Below are 6853 nucleotides of genomic sequence, written 5' to 3' on the forward strand. Positions count from 1 at the left end.
AACTCTTTGATTTTCGGCCGCATGTTGCTCTTCTATGAATTGAGCCATAGACATGTTTTGAGTCATTGAAAAATGTAAGAAAATAGGAAGAAGGTGTGAGTTAAAATGGAAGAGGAATTTGGTATTTATAGAGGGGAAGCACTACACCAAATTTGGTGATTAGCAACAGTTGGTGGCTGTTGCAAAGTGGGGTTGCAACAGTTTTAAACTGTTGCAACGTCAAAATATCGCAACTGTTGTGAACAGCTGCGAAATTAGATTGTCGCAACTTCTTATTGCTGTTGCAACTTTTTTTGCAAAAACAAAAAAATACTGGTTTTGACTTGGTCAAAACCAGATTCTGACCAGGTCAAAACCGGTCAAATCTTTGTGAATTACTTACTGTATTTGTATTCACAATTTACAGAGATTAATTTATTCTATGGAACATTCATTATATTCATAAATCCAGTTTAATAATGATAGAAAAATATTGGAATGTCAGAATGGACACCTTACAAATCCTAATAAGTTCAAATAACAGCACCAATAGGTAAGTAACCAGATGAGAGAGCCTGGGAAACCAGAAGTATAAAAAAAAATTAGTAACATAATATTCAGAATGATGGATTTAAATACCCTTCTAAAAGTTCAAGAAAGTAAGTTGATCCAAACTCTTGAAGTTTATACCTTATCCATATTTGGTACAAGCTCTTGAAATTTCCTTATCAGGTCACTGAATCTTGTTCTTCGAACCTGATCCAAAACAAAGACACAACCATAAATTTTAGCTAATCATTCGCTGTTTAAGAACAAAAAAATACTAGATTGGAAGAAAACAAATTATACAACTTCAAATGGATATATTACATTTGTAAACAGAAATTCTATAAAGGAACCTGAACACCTAGTCCTTATAGTTCAATGCATACTTATAGAATGAGAGCTAAGCCCCAAAATAGAAACGGAAAGCATGAAATATGCATTGTGAAAACCAAGTACACCAGTCACCAAAAATGACATTCAGTATGCAATATTTCCCATCATCACTTATGTTCATGCAATTACTGAAAACTTAGAAGTACAAAGGTGGAGATTTAAAGAGATATCAATATGCAAACTAAGACCTGCTATACATTCAAGAAAAGAAATTTCAAGTAGCCAGTAGTACAAATTCAAAACATGCTGAAAGACCAACGACAAAGGGAGGTTCTGTATGCAGTCTACATGAACATCCCAAAACTACACTTTACATCAGACCATAGCTTGTATATTTACACAGCAAAATACGGTAATACATAAGTCGAAAGATGAAAAAACTACCCCAGATTATCCCCATGATGTGCATATAAAAATAACAAAATACTAACATTGGAAGCCTGTTGTAAGGTCTTCCCAGCTTACTGCTGCAAGCCCCTCTCGTACTCTGCGGGAGGAAAACAAGGAAAAAGGGTGAGCCTAGTAGGAGTTAACGAGAAATAGTGCTAGCGGAAACATAATTAATACACAAGAGCACAAGAACATTTGAAGAAAAATGCAAACTTTGCAAAATCAAAGTGGTAGTCACAATTTAGAGTTGAAACCAGCAAGAAGTAACTCTACAAATTCTTTCATGGCCATTTGCCAAATTCAGATAATTTATATGGCCAATTTCCAAATCTAATTATTCATACGATCAGTTGCCAATGCTAAGAATTCATATGGTCTGTTCATATGGGCGGTCGCCAAGGAAAACAATCACAATGATCAATAAAACAACTACTGACTTGAAGGAAAATATCCTAAAGATCACCAAACTCCAGTGTGTATTTCACAATAAAAGACAATAATCCAAGTGGTTGTAGACACAAGTGAATACAGTCATGAAATTAAAGGAAGCATTTCATTTAATAAGAAGCAAAGGATTACTAAAATCATTGAAAAACTTTTAAGCAAAAGATTTTACTTTAATGGTTGTACACATTTTAAAATGGGTTATTAGGGTGAGTGGAAGAAATTCAAATGTTTTTGCAAAGGTAATACAAACTAAAGGGTGTAAAATTCAGTTGTAGGGAAAATGAATGAGAATAAAAGAAAGCAAAGATGTCAAAGAGTTTAAATCATTTCGAAGTGATGGTTTTCAAACAATACCTATCTGAATCATTTTCACAAATGGGTAATGGGTGACTTTTGAAAGTCAACGACTAAGCTTAAATTAAAAATAAAAAATATAATCCGGATGACTGTTAATCATTTTTGATCTCCACACAATTTTTTGAAACATTCAAGAGTAGAACACAGTTTATATGCTAGCGCTAAAACGTAAGGAGAAAATGAAATTCAGACCAAGTATCTTATTAAGCAAAAATTGGTAGAGTATGGGAAATTGCAAGAAGTTTTATGGATAAAATTTGTTAATTTCATTTAGCTAACAACATCTCAAAAGCTCGTTTACTGATTTGGGTCAAAATTGTTAGATTCATTGTTAATAAATCTTTCATAAGCCCTTTTGCTAGTTCAAATAAATCGTTAAAAACATGGCAGTGTATACAAGTTCAGAACAATAAACAGTATAAGCAAATCAACTGAAACAGAATTTAAGAGAAAAGAAAGCAACCCTTTTTGAGCAATTACAGGATATCAAAAGCAATAGGCATAAAACAACAAAATTGAGATTAAGAACCCATACCTTCATAAATTCATCCCAATAACGATGGCAGGTTGAGTTCGGATTTGGACCTGCATACATCACTATTTGCTACATGTATAATCATATATCATGTATAAGCTATAAGAAACCTAGGAATGGAATAGAACAACTTATGAGCAACATCAGTCAGACCAATGTTTAACGAACATAAAATACTATCTAACCCAAATTTTTTGAATCAAAGCTTGCTTAAGTTTCTTGTTCCAATCAAAACAAAGCCAAAGCACAGAATCTTCCTGGCTATCCTTTTCGAACGCAACTTCTGAAACAAAAGAAAGTACGCTGAATAAGCATGGTCCTCACATCAACAATTCTAGAATCAAAAACATAATTCAGTTCCAGAAACTACTAAGAGAATCTAATTACTTTTAGAAACTAACCCAGATTTGGTCTAACCCCCCAAATGTCGATGATGTTTCTAGTAAAGGATTAATCAGTTTACTTCTTGTCTATATTCTTACATAGCTCCTTCCCTGCAATCCTTTAGCCTGCAATTTCTAAACAAACACAATAATCCTAATTAGTCAAAAACTGAAAATACTCCTTAATTAACCAAAAACAACAATCACCACTCGTTGAAGAAAAACAACAATTAAACATTCAATACATTAAATAAATATACCCAAGTATTATAATTAAAGATGAAATAAAGGAAAAATATCCCGTAACAAGCAAAGTGATATCCAGTTCTTTACGGTAGACCTAGAACCCCATCTCTTCCTGTAACAAATCAAATTCAATTTGAATATCGAAACCCTAATCTTATCCTGACCTATTTATTGAAATTTCATTTACAGAATCAACATATATCAAATAACAAAAAAAACCCTTTGTATTAACCCTAGTTCCAAGACGTTTTCTATCTTCTTCTTCTTCAACGACGACCATTAGGTTTTGGTTTGGGGGCTCTTCAAACAGAAAGAGATTTCTAGGGTTTCGAAAGAAAAGAGGGAAAAGGATTTGAGGTTTATGACGTTGATGATAAAGATATTGCTGGAGTATAACGAGAGAGGAAGGGAGAACCGAACGAAAGGTAGAGAAGAGAGTAGAATAGAAGATAAGAGAAAAGAGGTGTTCTCGATAATAATAAAGAACGAGTCAGTTTTGAAGCTGACTCCGACTATCTGAATAGGCTGAAATCGAGTCAGCTTGAAAGTGTGGGCAGCACACACACGATTTGCACGCGTAAAACTAAATTCTGTTGCGAGTCGCAACAAAGATAAACAGTTGCGAGTTTCGTAACTGTTTAAACTGTTGCGCATGTTTTGCAATTGAAATTAGCAACTGAAAATTCGCAACAGCTACTAATCTGTTGCGAATCTGCGTTGCTAAACCCCATATTTGGTGTTGTGAAGATTTATGGCCGTTGGATCAGATTCTACGTAGCAAGAGTAGATTAGATCGACCGGTCCTATAAAAGTCTCTAACGATGTGCAAAACCCAGAACGGTGTAATCTTGACCCCGCTCCGTAGAAACTTGACCTGGACTGGCTAAGTGGAAAATTTACCACTTAGCCAGGCCAGTTTTCTAGCTCCACAGTGGGAGAAAAAATGGCAAACTCTCAAGTTTCACATGCCCATAGGATCCCTCCTTAGGCCTATTCCTTTACATATGTCAAAAACACATGGTTTGCCACTTTTGCACCCCTATGGATATGGCAAAGTGGCAAGCGTATGTGTCGAAGTATCAAATATACCATTTAGGCATACGCGACAGACATTCCAGCGAGCGATAGATAGTTCATCGCAAGTTGGTCTTCCCATGGCTCGAGGGTCATAAAAACGCCATCCTTAGTTTTTCTAGCGCTCGTCGGTTTAATCATCGTTCAGCAGTTCATGATCCAATGGATAGAATTTTCCCCTCTGTAAATACTAAACTTCAAAATCATTTCAACTCACATCAGAATTTCTAAATCTCTCTAGAATTTCTTAAACTCGCACATTTTCCATACTTTTCACCACTCTTCAATTTTTTCAAAGAGCATGGCAGAAAAGTTTGACATGGCTGAGTTCATCTAAAACCAACATGTTGTAGAAAATCAAAGAGCTGTTATCCAAGCCAATGTGCAAAATCAAACAAGAATGCATCAAAACAGAAGGTATTAAATAAGAAGGTGGAGTCGAAAATTTACTATTGCAAAATATATTTTTTTACTGATCATCCTATCATTTGTGCTCCATGCCGAACCATTCTGGAAAAATATATCTGGGAGATTTCAAGAAGAATCAATGAACCTCAACAATCGCGATGGCCACGGGTTGATTCGGTGCTTCAATACAATCAATAAAGAAATTATTAAGTATGTTGCTCTAGTTCAACAAACGGGTCGAAACATGAGAGATGGTGAAACCATAATAGACCTTAAACAATGGTGTCATGCGGAATATCGTCACATCAACCGAAAAACTTCCAATTTGGAAGTTATTTTGGGATGTTAAGAGTGTTACCCAGATATAATCCAATTTTTATATTTTAATTTATTAATTGTCAACTTAAGCCTAAGTAGAAATTTTAATAGCTTTCTTACATATTAGTTAAAATTAAAATGTATGTCTAATTAAAATGTAAGACTAAATTAAGAATAAAATACAAGCTTAAATCTCAATAATCCGAGTCAAACTTTCGAATTCATAAAAACAAGTGAGTTTTTTCGATAACCTTCGAACTAATCATTAATAGTCATTTTACAAGACATATAGCTAGACAATAATAACGTGACCTGAGTTGCATTTAGGTCACAATTTTTCTTTAATTAGAATTTGGGTCACATGACTGTTATTGACCGTATTGAGCGTTAGTTAATTATTTATTTTTAAAAATTAACTTCAATTTATCTATCTCGGTTAGCTAGGGTTAACACAACCATCACCACCTCCACAACCTTCTCTTAAAGAAACACCTCCACCATGACCTCTGGCGCCACCACCATCAATACCTAATATCCTCGCACATTCAAATGAGATTAGTTAAACCGAAGCAGTTACAAGCAAACTCAACAAATAAATGAAAGACAAAAGAATTCAAGATGAGCACAAGAACTGAACAGGTCATTCAAGCCTTTTAGCAGACACCTTGTGTGTGTTCTGTTGGTGGTGCAAAAATGAGTTTGCTGGTGAGTCAAACCTACTGTTTCTCCTTCCCTGCAAATTTAGCTTCTAGAACAAGCATACATATTCAAGCTAACCCATTCATCCACACACTGTTTTGATTTTCATGTCCAAATTCATCTAACTGACAAATATCGTGTAACGAAAATAGATACTAGTCATATCATTGTGAGAACTATGCTCAGATGTAGTTTCTCGTAAATTAACTTATACAAACAAAATCTTCCTTAGCATGTATGGGCCATTTGGTATCGTACTTGGCTACAAATATAGAACTGTAGAAATTGCTTCACATATTTGACCCAATACTAGTTATTTATATTCTGAATTGGTCACTATGGATTTATACTAGGTATAAAAAGATGATAATTGAGTTTTATCGTGGGTTTCGATGTAGAATTTTAAAGGTGGGATTTATGGGTCCAAGGGATTTGGTGGAATTACGTTTCCTTCGGTTTGTTTGGTTGCCCAAATACTTGGAATCACATATCCCTTAGGAATCATTTTTCCATCAAATCCTCCATATGAAGTCTGACCCCTCCCCCCTAAGATTTGTTGGGAAACTTATTAAGGGATTTATGGCCTACTTTTTTTTAACTCTAAATCGCATATATATTCAATTTTAAGATTCCAAGGGTAAAACCAAATGGTATATGGACTTTAGAACAAGATAATTCTATGAATCCTAGGAATTTTAATTGGGTTACCAAACACACCAGGGATTTACATGAATCCCAAAATTTGTAATCCCATGGGATTATAAATTCCTCGAAATCGTGAATTCTGCAAACAAACCCACCATTAATGAATTCTATATATCTCATTATCACTTGTAATACAAAAGAACTCAATCAATAAATATGTTGTATATATTTAGTACAAAAGCATCTCGACGACACAATTATGTTCAAAGGCTTGAAACCTAATCTTCTGTTTATCAGCCACACTCACTCCCTGTTAACTTCACCTCGATTTATATACATCTTCTTGTCTTCTTCAGCTTCAATTTCAGGTTTAACCAGAGAAGAAAAAGATTTATCTTCGAATTGAATTTAGGGTTTAAATGGAAAAGTTAGT

The 6853-nt window shown here is 34.4% G+C and overlaps 1 long non-coding RNA gene across 5 annotated transcripts; it reads right to left on the minus strand.

Annotated features, from left to right (window-relative positions):
• Positions 1-417: 417 nt before the first annotated feature.
• Positions 418-3707, minus strand: LOC113285928. Of its 5 annotated transcripts, none has more exons than XR_003329015.1 (6): positions 3509-3707; positions 3049-3388; positions 2648-2930; positions 1350-1405; positions 670-735; positions 418-554 (listed from the first exon to the last, which is right to left on the minus strand). It is a non-coding gene; the product is annotated as an uncharacterized LOC113285928 (long non-coding RNA). The 5 variants fall into 5 exon arrangements; XR_003329012.1 differs by having other exon boundaries at positions 3049-3165; positions 3291-3707; XR_003329010.1 differs by having other exon boundaries at positions 3049-3707.
• Positions 3708-6853: the final 3146 nt, after the last annotated feature.

Source organism: Papaver somniferum, chromosome 6 (genome assembly GCF_003573695.1).
Source record: "Papaver somniferum cultivar HN1 chromosome 6, ASM357369v1, whole genome shotgun sequence".
Taxonomy (NCBI): domain Eukaryota; kingdom Viridiplantae; phylum Streptophyta; class Magnoliopsida; order Ranunculales; family Papaveraceae; genus Papaver; species Papaver somniferum.